The sequence below is a fragment of the Artemia franciscana genome, chromosome 1, assembly GCF_032884065.1.
Source record: "Artemia franciscana chromosome 1, ASM3288406v1, whole genome shotgun sequence".
Lineage (NCBI taxonomy): Eukaryota > Metazoa > Arthropoda > Branchiopoda > Anostraca > Artemiidae > Artemia > Artemia franciscana.
The window spans coordinates 46,552,744-46,569,619 of NC_088863.1; the positions used below are offsets into that span (position 1 = coordinate 46,552,744).

The 16,876-nt window shown below is 36.4% G+C and overlaps 1 protein-coding gene and 1 long non-coding RNA gene across 3 annotated transcripts in view; one reads left to right on the forward strand and one right to left on the reverse strand.

Moving 5' to 3' along the window:
* The window catches only part of LOC136030573 (putative lipid scramblase CLPTM1), a 63,901-nt gene extending 53,460 nt beyond the window's left edge, over nt 1–10,441 (reverse strand). The window contains exon 1 of one of the 2 annotated variants that reach the window (XM_065709647.1): nt 10,308–10,441. The gene's annotated coding sequence lies outside the window, so the exon portion shown is untranslated. Of the gene's footprint in view, nt 1–10,184; nt 10,204–10,307 lie in introns of those variants that run through there. The other variant, XM_065709653.1, reaches the window with a different exon arrangement.
* Nucleotides 1–16,876, forward strand: part of LOC136030606 (uncharacterized) — a 311,523-nt gene that overhangs the window by 203,147 nt on the left and 91,500 nt on the right. The gene's annotated exons all lie outside the window — the stretch shown is intronic.

Below are 16,876 nucleotides of genomic sequence, written 5' to 3' on the forward strand. Positions count from 1 at the left end.
AAATTGAGGTATCTTTGTCTTATGAATGGGTGATTGGATCTTAATGAAACTTGATATATATAGAAAGATCTTAAGTCTCAGATGCTCCATTTTCAACTCGAATTGGATCCAGGGACATTAGGGGTTGGAGGGGGGAAACAGAAATCTTGGAAACCGGAAATCTTGGAAAACCCTTAGAGTGGAGAGATCGGAATCAAACTTGATGGGAAGAATAAGCACGAGTTCTAGACACGTGATCGACATAACTGGAACGAATTCGCTCTCTTTGGGGGGTTGGGGAGGGGATTTCCAGTGCTTTGGCGAGTTTGGTGCTTCTGGACGTGCTAGGACAATGAAAATTGGTAGGCGTCTTTCTTCATTCCATGCCTCTTTCTTCATTTTTGGTTCACCCAAGTTGAAGACCAGCCAACGCGGTATCGTTTGCACCAGAAACCCTCACTCCTCAACTTAGATTTCGTGAACAACCCAGAACTAGTTCAGGAAATCAACTACATGCCACCAGTTGGAAAGAGCGACCACCTACTGCTAGAAATCCAGACATTGATCAAGAAAATAACCAAGAGACTCGTTAAGAAAACATTTGTTGACTACAAATCCATTAGAGCCGATTTATCTAATGTTAATTGGGACAATATCCTCGAAGGACATGTGAACACAAATGGAACATCTTCACCGAAAATCCCGCTGCTGGAAGAAGTACAAAAAGAAGGGGGACAAAGCCATCTATGCTAAGTTTGCTACTGCATGTAACAAACTGCGCCAATTGACTAAGCAATTGCACCTGGACTCTGAGTTCAAACTCACAGATGAGTGCAAAAACAACCCCAAGAAATTCTGGAACTACGTCTCAAGCAAAGATCATAACCGCCGCAACATCAAAAGTCTGATGAGGGAAGACAATAGTGAAGCAACCAATCTAAGAGAAATCGTAGAGCTGCTCAACCAATAGTTTGTCTCCATCTTTACATCTGAATCAGATGGGCAACTACCACCAGTGCCTTTATCCAACACCACTAGTCAAATGAACGAAATAATCATAGACGAAGCTGTCGTACTAAAGCGACTTTCAAACCTTGATGTCAACAAATCTGCTGGACCAGACAACATCCATCCGAGGTTACTGAAAGAAATTGCAAGCATCATCACTGCACCCCTTACAAACATCTTCCAATCTTTGCTTAACTCTGGCACTATTCCATCTGATTGGAAAGAGGCACATGTGGCCCCCATTTTCAAGAAAGGGGGACAAATCCAGAGCAGAGAATTACAGACCAATCAGCCTAACATCCGTCGTTGCTAAGCTTCTTAAGAGCATCGTGAATGATGCGATCCAAGACCATCTTACAACCCACATGATACTTTCTAATAACTAACTTGGATTCCGTCGCAATAAGTTGGTGGAAACCAATCTACTTGAAACTTATAATATCATCATCAAGCTCCTCGGCGCTGGTCTACCTGTTGACCTGATCCTCCTTAATCTAGCCAAAGCGTTTGACAAGGCCCCCCACAGAAGGCTTTGCATAAAGCTTCTCTCTGCAGGCCTGAACCAGATGACAGTCGATTGGCTCATGTGTTTTCTCACTAAACGCACACAAAAGGGTCAGACTGTTTGGATCAGGTGGTCAGAAGATGTACTCAAAACCTTCTGATATCATCAGTGGTGTCCCACAAGGTACAGTCCTTGGCCCAACCCTTTTCTTGATGTACATCAATGATTTAGTCACCAGGATCAGCAACAATATCACACTATTTGCCAATGATTCTAAGCTTTCTGGTCCAGTACCCAGCCCAAGCCTCCAAGCCGATCTTGACCATATCAACGAGTGGGCTGAAGAGGGGCTACTGTCATTCAACATCAGCAAATACTGCGTCTTGCACTTTGAACCAATGAATGAAAACGCAGTGTACTCAATTTGGAATCTTCAGAAGCAAACAAGGATTGATCTTCAAACCAACAATGAAGAAAGGGACTTAGGTATACTTGTTGATAATCAGCTCAAGTTCCACTCCCAAACAAGGAATTTGGTTTCTAAATCTAATATAAGACTTGGCCTACTCAAGAGATCTATTACAAGCAGATCACCCAAAGTCTTTCTTAAACTTTATAAGGTCATCATAAGACCAAACCTTGACTTTGGAAACTGCATAGCCGCTCCCCAATATAAAGGCGACATGAGACTTCTTGAGGGCGTGCAGAGGCGTGCCACCAAGGTTATATGGGCTGAAAAACTTCCCCTACGATGAAAGACTAAAAAAAACAAACTCAAATTACCCACTCTGGTGTACCACCGCAGACAAGGTGACATGCTGCTTACCCATAAACTCTCTAATGACACATCTAGTCTCCTCAACCTGAAATTCTGGAACTACGTCTCAAGCAAAGATCATAACCGCCGCAACATCAAAAGTCTGATGAGGGAAGACAATAGTGAAGCAACCAATCTAAGAGAAATGGTAGAGCTGCTCAACCAATAGTTTGCCTCCATCTTTACATCTGAATCAGATGGGCAACTACCACCAGTGCCTTTATCCAACACCACTAGTCAAATTAACGAAATAATCATAGACGAAGCTGTCGTACTAAAGCGACTTTCAAACCTTGATGTCAAAAAATCTGCTGGACCAGACAACATCCATCCGAGGTTACTGAAAGAAGTTGCAAGCATCATCACTGCACCCCTTACAAACATCTTCCAATCTTTGCTTAACTCTGGCACTATTCCATCTGATTGGAAAGAGGCACATGTGGCCCCCATTTTCAAGAAAGGGGGACGAATCTAGAGCAGAGAATTACAGACCAATCAGCCTAACATCCGTCGTTGCTAAGCTTCTTAAGAGCATCGTGAATGATGCGATCCAAGACCATCTTACAACCCACATGATACTTTCTAATAACCAACATGGATTCCATTGCAATAAGTCGGTGGAAACCAATCTACTTGAAACTTATAATATCATCATCAAGCTCCTCGGCGCTGGTCTACCTGTTGACCTGATCCTCCTTGATCTAGCCAAAGCGTTTGACAAGGCCCCCCACAGAAGGCTTTGCATAAAGCTTCTCTCTGCAGGCCTGAACCAGATGACAGTCGATTGGCTCATGTGTTTTCTCACTAAACGCACACAAAAGGGTCAGACTGTTTGGATCAGGTGGTCAGAAGATGTACTCAAAACCTTCTGATATCATCAGTGGTGTCCCACAAGGTACAGTCCTTGGCCCAACCCTTTTCTTGATGTACATCAATGATTTAGTCACCAGGATCAGCAACAATATCACACTATTTGCCAATAATTCTAAGCTTTTTGGTCCAGTACCCAGCCCAAGCCTCCAAGCCGATCTTGACCATATCAACGAGTGGGCTGAAGAGGGGCTACTGTCATTCAACATCAGCAAATAATGCGTCTTGCACTTTGGACCAATGAATGAAAACGCAGTGTACTCAATGTGGGATCTTGAGAAGCAAACAAGGATTGATCTTCAAACCAACAATGAAGAAAGGGACTTAGGTATACTTGTTGATAATCAGCTCAAGTTCCACTCCTACACAAGGAATTTGGTTTCTAAATCTAATATAGGACTTGGCCTACTCAAGAGATCTATTACAAGCAGATCACCCAAAGTCTTTCTTAAACTTTATAAGGTCATCATAAGACAAAACCTTGACTTTGGAAACTGCATAGCCGTTCCCCAATATAAAGGCGACATGAGACTTCTTGAGGGCGTGCAGAGGCGTGCCACCAAGGTTATATGGGCTGAAAAACTTCCCCTATGATGAAAGACTAAAAAAAAAACTCAAGTTACCCACTCTGGTGTACCACCGCAGACAAGGTGACATGCTGCTTACCCATAAACTCTCTAATGACACATCTAGTCTCCTCAACCTGAACAGTGTTGTGCCAAGTACTTCTTTTTTTTACTTAAGTACAAGTACCAAGTACTCAGAGAAATTTTTACTTAAGCACAAGTATTAAGTGCTTCTCTAAAAATCTACTTAAGTAATAAGTACTTTTGAAAAAGTATTTCAGTATAAGTACTCAAGTATTTCGATTTTAACTGAATTTTACTTCAATTGAGATATAAAAAGAAAAAAAATACAAAGAACATTCATTACAGCTTCATTATAACTTTTAATTTCTTCCTTGTTTCTTTCAACAGCAGAAGCTTTTCATACATACCAGTTCTGAGCATGTTTCTTTTTGGAGTAAAAATTCTATCACCTACTGAAAAAAGTCGTAGTGCAGGTGCAGACAAAGGAATGATACAGCTGTACTTCCTGAAAACTTTCATTACCCTTGGGTACACTTTGAGCACAAAGAGTTCCTTTCGCCTTTCATTCAAGTATGACGAAACCTTCATAGAATTGGTTTCACGGCCACAGTTGCCAGAATTACAATGAGTAGTTTCTTCATCACTAAGATTAAAGTATTCACCTCCAGACAAAAAGCTACCTTTATCAGCCTCGTAAGTACTTCCAAAATCTTCAACCTTTTTCGCTTTGTCTACCAAGAGTTCAACTGCTACATCTTTCTGGTTATCAGGAAACCACTTCAATTTGAAGAAAGGATGACTTGCTGTGGCAATAATATAGTCTCTTACATGACAGGCCCACAAGCAGAGCATGTACCAAAGGCTGGCTGACGTTCACCAAATCTTTCAGCTTTTTGAGCTTCCTTTCAAATGACTTGATTTTAGGATAGATAGCACCGAAGTAGCATTTTTCCTCCCCCTGAAGAATGTCCAATGCTACTGTTACTGGCTTCATAATTTTCATGTACTCTTCAAGAATTTCAACATCACAAGAAATTTGCCTTGGTTTTTGCAAAGCATCACATACGATAGCAAGCTTTCCAATTTTGCGACAATCCATCAAACGTTTGACACTTTCATTTTTCGAGTGCCACCACCACAGGTCTTATAAGCTGTTAGTCATATACCTCTTTCACAGCATCAGCAGCTTTTGAACTCTTATTTATGGCATCCCAGAGAGCAATACACTTCAAAAAAGTGGGGTAGTACTGCCTCTTACATGGAATAACACAGAGGGCTTTATCAGCATTGGTGAATCCAAGCAGGTTAAGTGTGTGGCTGACACACCTGAAGTGTGGATGAAGTTGGAAATACTAGGGGTCGTCAAGAGGATTGAGCATCTCTCCAACATTTTCAAAAGAGAATGAGCCATACTGGCCTGCTTCATCTTCATTTTCTTCATTAGTGTCTTGTACATATTCATTGGAAACCATCGGATATTCCCTGAATGCCTTACTAAAGTTAAAGACGTTATTGGTCAAAACCCCTCATTCATTTTTATCAACTGCAATTATGGACCTGGCAAATACGCCATTCAGTTGTCCAGTAATTCTTTCATAAGTGAATGGGCCCTTGAACCAGCAGCAAGCAAGGACATAAGGTTTCCATTTCAATCCTCATTGAGCAAGTGTGCAGTCATTCCCATGTAGCTTTTGTTGTTGGCAGATTAAATGTGTGTTATCAGTAACATGTAGTTGGTAAGTTCAAAATCATAAACCATATCTTTCTGTACTTCAAAAACTTAGTTTCAATTTGCACAGCTAAAGCTTTTCTTCCTGGAACCTTTGCATAAAGTGCAAGACCTGTTATCACATTTTTTAACGACGGCTTCTCAACAGCATACAGAGGTTGCATCTCATCCACAGTGTTGTCCAGTGCCAAAAGAATTCACTTTTGACTGTGTCAGTTTCAATGGTCTTAGAGCAAAAAAATCTCCCTTAACTTTTTTAGAAGGTGAGCTGTAATCAGGGCCATTATTATCTTCAGATTCGGACGGCCCCGAAAGTGAGCCTACAGGTTCACTAGCCTTTTTGCTAGTTGATTTGCTAGTTGATTTCCTTTTGTTCTTGATGTTTATTACATTTGTCACCAAAAAAATGTCCGTTCAATATATATGGTAGTTCTGCCATGATAGCATCCTTTTTTGAAATTTTGTGCTGGAGCAGGAGCTGCTGTTTTCAAAGACTAAAATCCATTCATCCACTAATATATAGGCAGTTCAATTCGTTGCATCGCCCTGCGTCATGCTGGTATAATTTTTCTCATCAAGAAAGTACTTGAGTACTTATTTTTACTTAAGTTTAAGTATTAAGTACTTTAGAAATTTTTTACTTAAGTTGAGTACAAGTACTCAGATTTTTTACTTAAGTATAAATATTAAGTACTTTAGAAATTTTTTACTTAAGTTGAGTACAAGTACTCAGATTTTTTACTTAAGTAATTACTTAAGTACTTTTACTTAAGTATTTCCCAACACTGAACCTGAATATGTCCTACCAATCCCATACAAGAGGTCATTCAAAGAAACTTCCCAAATGCCATGTGAACACTAGAATGTGTCAAAACTTCTTCTCTGAAAGAATTGTCAACAACTGGAATTCCCTCTCCAAGTCTACAGTGTCAGCAACCTCACCTATAACTTCCAAGAAGTCACTGGATAGCAAGTGGTCATGCAGGAACTGGAAATACTGCTGGCAAGATCCAGATCAGTAACAGATGTCAGTCATCATCACTCACAGAGCAGATCCATTGGACCTTATTGCTATGAAGTGTGAATTAAGGTAATATATATATATATATATATATATATATATATATATATATATATATATATATATATATATATATATATATATATATATATATATATGCAAACAGTGATGATCCACTCATGAACTGTGACATGAATATTAAGTCAACATTACCTGACAACATCTACAGGTTCTTCAACCTTAGTTTCAACAAGATGTAATTTAAGATAATATTTTCTCTAAACATAATAGGCCTACTTGCTGCTGTCTTTAATCCCACCCCCAAAAAAAAAAAACATCATTGTTTGTATATGTTTGATTTTCATAGATGCTTCTGGGGTAATTACATCAGAGCTCTAAGCCCCTGTGATGTCTGGATGTAATTACCTTAAATTGCATTGGCCAGCACAAAAGTGGCACTGAACCTCTTGTAGAGAATCATGATTGAGATGTGAACTTCACCAAGGTTTGGCAGCATCCAAAGTTAGCTTCCATTCTGCATTTATCCTCTCATGATCAATGCTCTGCTTGAATACTTCAGCAGTCTTGATTGAACAGTGGCACCTGAGAGACTATTCTATAGTGGCACAGAGCAAACATCAGTGAACTTCTGATGTACACATTATTGACTTCAGGGGACCTGTGGTTTCTTGCTGTATCCCCTGGTGGCACTGGAGAGAAAACTGGACATTAACTTGGCATATTCAAGCAACCCACAAGTCATGATGGCATCTCTCCCTTTTCCTCTGTATACCAGCATTGTGAGTTTTAGGAATCTAGAATGCCCTTCATAAGGTTTTTCTTGCAGGCATGGTACATGCTTGGTACTGAACATACACCTTAGCATCCATTTTATGCTGGAGACATACCAAAATCATAGAAAACTCTAAATGAGGGCAGACTAATGCCTTACATTTTCTTTACTATACATGGTTTCCTGGTGGTAAAAGTTCTCTTGGTCAGCCCAAAGGTCCAGTTTGCTTTTATAGCTTGAGCTTTTGAATGGCTATGGAGCTTAATCTCTCTGTCAATAATAAACCTAAGTCTATTTCTTCAGTTACCACCTTAAGCTGGTTGTTTTCAATAGTATATGATCAGTTTTTCAAACTACAGCAGGCACAGAGAAGATGGTACTATTTTTAATATTTATGAGAACCTTCTGTGTTCTGCTTAACAAGACAGCCTTAATATAACCTATAATCTCAATATGAACTCTATAGAAATTTATCTTCAGTAGCAGGAATTTTTCCAGAATAGATGCTAGTCTAGAAATTAGCTAACTCATGGTAGCAGTTTGCTGATTTAGATTTTTTTTTTTTTTTTTTTTTTTTATGAAGCTGTGAACCAACTCTTGACAAGAAATATGCTCTAAGCATAAATGGCAAAGTAATATACTTGGGTGTGACCTCTTCTAAGTGAAATTTATTTTTCTCAATCATAGAGAGCAGACTTCTTGAGTAGGCCTATGTTTAGCATAATATGTAAGTACTAATCATATTTGCTATTGGTGCTGCATTCCTACTCTCCAGAAAGAAACACTTTTCTGGGCTGATATCATTTCTTAAGATAAGTTCATAAGCTTTAGCCCAACTATCCTAATAGTTAAATATATATTCTGAATTGTTGGGATCTATATGAGTATTACTCTTACCTTGCTTGTTAATAGTTAAATCAATTTCAAGAAAAAGTCACAAAGAAAATTCATTGCACATAGGCCTATACATAATTTGTTGAAGGCTGCATGTTTGATCATTAGGGGAGTGACAAATTGATTTAGGGTTAAATATGTAGGTTCACCATAAAGAATGGTATTGGGTAGTATTATAGATTATTTTAAAGTAGTGGCCTATTAACAATTGTAGAGTGTTTCCTTCTGGAGATTAGGAATGCAGCACTGATAGCTTATTTTTGAACGTAGCTATTAGTACCCTAACCAAATGAGTCCAAGGCCTAAAATATAGCCTGAGAAGGAGTTTTCAAGCTATTTTGTCTGTACTTTTCTTATTTATTGAGCTTAGAAGATTGGGTAAAATTCTTGTTTATTGACTTTTGGCTATCTTGGAAAGGGGTTAGGGTTGGTTAATGAAACTTTAAGGGATAGATCTACAGGCTAAAGTATATCCCAGGAAGGTATGTTAAAGTACCTACTTCCACTTCTTCCCCCTCTAGAGGGTCCTGACCTTTGATGATCTTTACAAAAATATGTGCTATAAAAGCGAAAACCTCGCAAAATAGATCTTCTGCTTGAATGAAATACAACAAAATTGTTTCCAGTTTCATAACTTAGCTCAATCCCAATTTATAAGGTTTTAAAGATATGCAAATATATTTCCTAAATTTTGAAAAAAAAAAAAAACATTGATATGGCTCAGAATTCTATTCAAATAACAGGAATTGCATTTTCAGAACTAAAGGCAGAGAAAAAGCAACCAATAACTGAAAATTAAGGTAAAATGTTGTTTTGTCAAAATGTCAATAGGTATAGACCTGTCATGTAGGCAAATTTCAGGGCCCTCTAGAGGGGGAAAGAGTGAAGGTGGGTACTTCAAAATACATTTCCAGGATATACTTTAGCCTGTAGATCCATCCCTAAAAATTTCATTTTCCTAACCTAAACCCTTTCTAAGATAGCCAAAAGTCAATAAACTAGAATCTTACTGAAGATTGTATAGGCCTACATGACCAGTCAATGCTAATCTGAATTTGATCAAAAGACATTATACCTTAGTTTTGAGTTTTCAATCTCTTTCCCAAAGGCATTGTTTTTGAAAATGCAATTTTATGTTATTTCAATAAAATTTTGGGTAAAATTCTAGTTAATTGATTTCTTGTTATCTCAGAATGGGATTAGGTTAGGAAAATGAAACTTTCAGGGATAAAATTCTAGTTAATTGACTTCTTGTCACCTCAGAAAGGGTTTAGGTTAGGAAAATGAAACTTTCAGGGATAGGTCTACAGGCTAAAGTATGTCCCGGGAAGGTATTTTGAAGTAACTACCTCTACTCCTTCTCCCTCTAGAAGGCCCTGACCTTTGATCACCTTTAAGAATATGTGTGTTATAAAATAAAACCTTGCAAAATAGATCTTCTGCTTAACTGAAGTAGAACAAAATTGTTTTCAGCTTCATAGCTCAATTCCATTTTATAAGGTTTTAAAGATATGCAATACATTTCCTAAATTTCAAAAAAAATTGATATGGCTCAAAATTCTACCCAAATAACAGGAATTGCATTTTCAAAACTAAAGGCAGAGAAAAAGCAACTAGTAACTGAAAATTATGTAAAATGTTGTTCTGTCAAAATTTCAATAGGTATAGACCTGTCATGTAAGCAAATTTCAGGGCCCTCTAGAGGGAGAAGGATCGGTGGACTTTAGATTTATTCATTAAATTTAGTGAGTAGATTGAAAGAAACCTTTAAAGTCTTGTAAATTGGGACTGAGTCAATGTTTGAGGCTTAATATACTTTTTATACTACTCCCCTGAGAAGAAAATCTATTTGCAAAGCTTCATTTTATATAGCACAAAGATTGTTAGATCAAAAACGGTCAGTTCTCTCTGGAGGGAGCTGGGTATATCATATATTTCCCCACAAGTACATAAAGACTCATTCTTGACTTTTACTCACTTAAATCAAACTCTTTCCAAGACATCAAAAAACCATAGAGGCAACTAGAATTTCGCATAGGGCAGAAACTACATCGTTAGCACATATAAAAGCAAATGGATAAAACAGTTCACAAACACTGACCTTAACTTCAGCAATTTTTCCTGAACACAGTTCGTTACTTCTTCTTGAAAACAAGCATTTTACATGTTTGCCTACGCTTTGGGCTAAACTGTCCGAGTTTTCACACTAAAAATGTACTACAAGTTTGGGCAGACGACTCTCGACTCGAAATTTTAAAATCATTTTCAATAACCTTTCAAAAATCCACACGGAGTCGAAAAAAAGGCATAACTTGAAATGATTTTCTGCTTATATTTACATCTGTAAATCGAAGTGACCTGATAATTAATAAATCGAAATTCAGTAGGAAAGTAGAATTCAATTTACACTTCACCCTCTTGTATCTCGAGGGATTTTCAACAGACCTCTGCAGGGGCAGATCCAGGATTTTCTCTATGGGAGGGGGGTATATAATAGATTGCTTCGATAAACTTGCGAACAAAGAAATACCCGCAATTTCAAGGAGACCTTGACAATTATGTGTTGTAAGTTGGTTGTGAAAATGGTCGCAAATTTAATCTAAAATCTGTTTAAGGTTGAAGTTCTAATAAATCTGTTGAAATTAAAATGAAATAAAAAAAAATATTTATACAAGAATAGTAAGTTATAAAAAACAATCCCGCCATAAACAAAGCTGTTCACAATCTATAAAAAATACGATATTTAATATTTTCTGCATAGTATTTTGGCTTTGAACTTTTGAGTGCTATAGCGAATGATTTAAGCTTTCTACTGTAAAAAAAAAGTCTTGAACCACCTTTTGGGGTTATGCACTCTTTGTGACAACTTGTATAGGTAAAACCATTTAGCATGTCACCTAACTTTGTGACATTGCTTAGTAGCTATGATAGTAATGAAGAATAGGAAATGAGGATAAGGATACAACTTGTATATTTGTAAAAGATATATTAAACATCAAACACTAGTTCTTTTAGGGGTGTAACGAGCATAACAAAACAAAGAGATAGAACAGCATAAAAGACATTTAAAACGAGGGTTTTAAGTATAGGCAGTAAAGCATTAACTTATCGCTGTTTCTTTTTAAAAATAGTGTTTTCATAAATAGTGTCAACTTCAACAAAATCTCAAAAATTTATTAATCAAAGTTTTAGTTTTCAAAACAACGTAGCATATCTTTCCGCTTTTTAAAATTCGATATATTTTGCTTAAATCACAGAATTCACAAGTTTATAAGAAAAAGTCTATTTCTGTATTTCCACTCCCGCCCTATCTATTTATTACACGGTTGATGTCTACCTCAATATTTCGGTGAGCGTTTGTAATGGATAGTCCTTTTAGTTTAGAGCTCTTCGTTAGTATTTCCTCTTCCATTTATCTTAAAATATTCGAACAAAGGCAAAAATCGTCAGAAAAATACGAACTTTAATAAAGATGCATGTAGGTATGTGATTCAAAACAAGTATATGAGTCAAAATACTCCTTAAAAAAACAAATAATTATAGGTATATGTATAGTGGATAGGTATGATTAACGGTGATAGGTATAGATTGGTGATTTAAATTCCCAGGGTTTCAAGCTGCGATAGATATCTAATTAATTTTTATTAATCTTGAGATTTTCAGATAATCAATTCAAAGTTTAAATCTAGATATGTCTGTTGAGCACAAAAATACGAATTCGGCTCAGGTTTAGCATTAAATAAGAGAATTGTCCTCTAGAAATTTTGATTTATAAAAAAAACTAATTGTGGAAATATGATTGGATGGCATGTATCAAAATAAGTTTTAAATCCTCAGCAGTATATATAGCAGTTTAGACAATTCCATGGATAAATATATGCATCCTTTATACGAAAACAAAACTATATTTTGCGACTGGTTGGTATTGAGAAGGTGAGAAATTCTGAAATAATGTTATAGTTACATTCCGTTTCCGTGGTTAACTCAAGTTGTGTGAATTTCCACTTTTTATCAACATTTTGTTAGTAAATGTTTGAACAAAAAATCGATGCCATTCCACAGATTCAAAATGGCAATTCAGAGACCCATCTATACCGGCTAGATAAAAAAAGAAAGAAAAAAAAAAACACATCATTATTTGCCTTCTTCTATAAAGAATTTTTAGAAAATCTATTCTTCTTAAATGGTTACTCCGACCTTTGAAGAAGCATTTCAACTCATATACTTAGCTTTAAGTATGTACTTATACGAACCTTTATTAAAGTTCCGAAGAGTTTGGCCTTCATTTTAACGTTTTAGGATGAACAGAGGAGGTCATGTCATATAATGCAGAACTTTAATTGGATGAAAATAGGCAGTAAAGTGGCTATCATCTGCTTATCAAAATCCAAAACTAAACCAAAACAGACAGCGAGAAAAAGTAATGATATCAATTTCTTTGCCTCAGTGCCATAGCAAGAAACGAAAACAAATTTTTGGCAGTAAATAAAAGTAAATATTTTGCTTTTCAGCCCCGTTGTGACAGCACAATCCTGAAATGTCATTTCGACAGGCTGAAGTTAGGATTTTAAATTTCCTGTCCTTGTTATTACGAAATGAAGATTTTCGCCTCTCAGTTGGCTTTTGTGGCAATACAGACAGATTCCCTCGATAAACCTAAATTTAATTAAATACTTTTCGGTGGTATACGTCATTAGTAAAATCTAAGAGACCGCACAAAGTAACTGAAACCTTGTTTGCAAAAAGAAACAATCTTAATAATTAAAAATTCAACTATTAAAATCCAATCACAAAAAAAGCTTTCGTCCCAAGCCAAACCAGAGCAAGTGGTCCCAACCGCAAATACACCGCTACGTCAGGGGGGGCACCCCCTGGATCCACCACTCGACCTCTGTAATTCAAAATTCGGGTGTGCAAGTTTCAACGAGTCAGTGAATCCCACTGACTAAAGCGTCTGCCAGTACTGTCATAATGTTGAGTATTGTTTTTTTTTTTTTTTATTGCAGAGTATGTTGTTTTCGTCGATAGAGCGATACCATTTTGTATTGTCTTTTTTTTTTAATTGCAGAGTGTGTGTTGTTTTCATCAGATTGTGCGTATAGTATTCGAGTGAAGATGAGTGCTAAAAGGCAACTTAGATGGAGACAATTGCGTTGGTGCATGCAGGGACGTAAAAGAAGAAAGTAGTAACGGTTGATTCGATAATTTTGAAAAGAGGCACATACGTTTAAAAAATTTGTGGTGAGTTTGTCTTTAAACAGTAACATTTTCGATGAGTCAATAGGCTCGTTAAAGAATGAGTGTTCTGTAAGTGACTCCCTGATAAGATCTACCAATTTAAAGAGGAAAAATTGTTAAAGTGGCAAACAGCCAAAAAAGAGTTATGATTTTTTTTAAAGTTGGTTAAAGTAATTTTTTCGCCTGCCAATACAACATCTAAATTACAACCTCTAGATTTAGTAATGATAAAACAAAACTTCAAGGTAATCGACTAAACTAAATAGGTCAAAAAATATATTTCTGACATTTAAGACGAAAGGGTGTGCACTATCAACTTCTATGAGGCCATGCGATTTGCCAACAAATGTTAATATAACATAACAAGCAAAACATGAAGCAGCTACTTTAAGTCGTACAGATTCAATCAGCCAGAAAGTCAAGCTGAAACAGAAATTGGGCTACAAGTATGAAGTATGACTATGAGCAAACCTGAAACGGAACTATCAAAGGTTAGTATCAAAGCTGAGGGGAATAAGGTGACAATGCAGATGTCATCAGACAAGATACCAGCATTTGAAAAATGGACGCTTGCCGACGTTGGCGTAGAGGTAACCGGCGCGTTAACTGGTATGAAAATTACAGAATCCCTAACCATCGATGATGATGCTCCTTCTGACGATAGAACAAAGAACAGAAACCAGCGGACTTTACATCGAAAAAGCCTAAGTCTCAGTTCTTGCTTTATGGACATTAAAAAAAAGTATCACATATTTTATTCATCAGTTCTTTCAATCAAAAGTATGATTGACAGATGTGTTATCAATATTTTGAGCACAAGAAGACCAATGACCTTTTTATGCAGTGAGTTCAATATATGAACTACCCTGCTTAGTGTGTTTTCACATGTTTTTCTTCAACATGAATACCGTTAGTCCTTTTTATTAATACATTAAATGACTTGATTCATTTTAATAACGTAGTAAAGTTAATCTTAAAATCGTATTGGCAGTAGGGAATAGATTTAGCTTTCTTCCTCGGTAGCTCGAGCTCCCATTTGGTATACCTCAATAACATGTTCAATTTTTAAGACGAATATTATGTAGAATGACCTCTATAACTCAAGCTATGCCCAAAATCAAACTATAGGTACTTCGAAGAAAAATCGTGGTCCTGTGAATTTTATGTTAGCGAGAGTTAACTCATCAGTTTAAAACTTTCCGCTCAAATCACTTTTAGATGCTTGTTGTGTTGTGTTCAAAAGAGTTGTGTTCAACTGATTTCACTAAAATCCGAGTAAAAGTTCTATGGCAAGGGCAGAAAAAGAAAAATGAGAGTAGAGCGATTTTCACAATGCGGACAATTAATGCAAATCCATGAATGATTAATCCAATTAAGAACGTTTAAGAATAGTAATAACGGGAGTTATATCCACTTTTATATCAGAAAAATGTCTGGTATATCCGTAAACTTGCGCTAGTATCCATAGAAGAAGTAACAAAAGGAAAATTTTCGACACAATAAAACTTCACTAAATCTCTGAGTCCGAAAAGGAGTGAATAAAGTCGAAATGCGCCGGAAATTTCGGATTGTACCCGGAAAATTCCAAATGTATCACACTGAAGCAGGAAAAATTGTATAAAAAACGATGCAATAGTATCGCCTTGACGACGCTGGCGCTCTGTCACTATTTCTACTTTTCTTTTTAATAGATCTGTAAAGCCCCGGCGAGTTTCGGTAGATAACTCTTGGAGTTTAAAATTTTTTAATGCCACTGTTTTTCATTCTCTGTTATGTTTTAGGATGACTTAAACAGTTCACAAATAAAGTAACGAATTTCAAAAGTTTAGAGGGTAGATTCACATGAACAAACTTTGATTTCAAAATGTAACCCCTAAAAAATCGATAAAAATGGAAGACTCTGCTGTGTAAATCTCAGTTTTAATTTGTGCTTCATGGACAAAGAGAAAGTGCAAGAAAGATGTGTTTAGTGGAAAAACATTTTTATTGCTCTTTATTAGATAAGTTACAGACAATAATGATGCAGTGCTCTTTCGATTGACCTGTTGTCATATGAATTAACTGTAAAATTTAATTTTAGTTTGCTTCTTGTGACTGAACTTGGATGCCCAGACCAGGCCTGTTCAGACTTAGATTGAAATAGTGTCAAAATTCTTCCCCCATCGCAAAATGTGAATTTTGCAATTTAGCTTGACGGAAAAAAAGAAGAATTTTTTTTTCAATTAACCTTACATAATACATTTCATTATTAAATATGCAATCTACCGACTGACCTAACGGATTGATTAATGAACTCAGTAGAACCGAAATATTGGTTTTTTGGTATCAGTTAAGACAGCACTGTCAAAAGTGTTTGAGTGTCTTCTATAAAAAAAAAAATTGTCCTTACATTGGTATCTTGTATGCTTGTGGCATACGGTGTGCTAAGGTGGTAAACTTAAGAATTGAGCTATTTTTTTTTTCAATCAAACAAAAAACACTTGTACCACCAGATTTGAAGTTTCTAGATAAACTAAATTTAATCTTGGTTTATACTTCTCCCACGTTCTTCAGCATGTAAGAACGTAAAACCTCGTTTTTCTGTCATTCTGCCTGAACCGCTTACACTTCCACTAAAATTTAATTTATTTTGGGCATGGCAAGATAGGTTCAAATCAAAGGAAGATTAGGAAATGGTGTCATTCTTACTTTCTAGTTTTGGGAGGATAAAAAATGAGTAAACTCAAATAGAAAGTATTTCGTCAGAAATTATCAGCTAGGTTAGGCAAACCATTGCAAAGTTGATTTTTAAGCCAAGATGAGTAAAGGTTTTAGTTTGGTTAAGTCGGCTTATCAAACGGCTTACACATAAAACTTTTGAATGTAAACTTACTTCTAATAGGTGAATTATATTTAGAACACTAATCACAACCCCTTTTAAACAATACTTGACAAAGGCTATTTCAGTAAAATGGATACTATTTCCCTACCCCATCCGTATAAAATACTGAGAATCAAATCAAAAACAAAAATGTCTTGTAAAAGTAGATGGCTAAACTTCCGGGCTGTTAGAAAATACTGCTTTTTTTGGATCTCTACTGTTTGCCTGTCATTCTACGTAAATTAACGGTCCGGTATCAATTTTAAATTCTTGGTTCGACTTGCCTAAGACCATAGATAGGCGTGCCTTGTTTACCTCTCATTCCAGGCAATCTAATGGTCCTATGTCAATTTTAAATTCTTAATCAACCTACCTGAGACTCTATGCAGGCATGCCTTGCTAAAAGATAACAAACAAGTATTGGTCGAATAATAGAGGCACACTTACTCCCGCCGTTTACCCATGCCATTTAACCAAACACTTGGAAAACTATAGGTTCTATCACTATTTTAGCTCTATGACTATCTACCTTGGTTCTACTGCCCTAGGAATGACGCATGGACGGATAATAG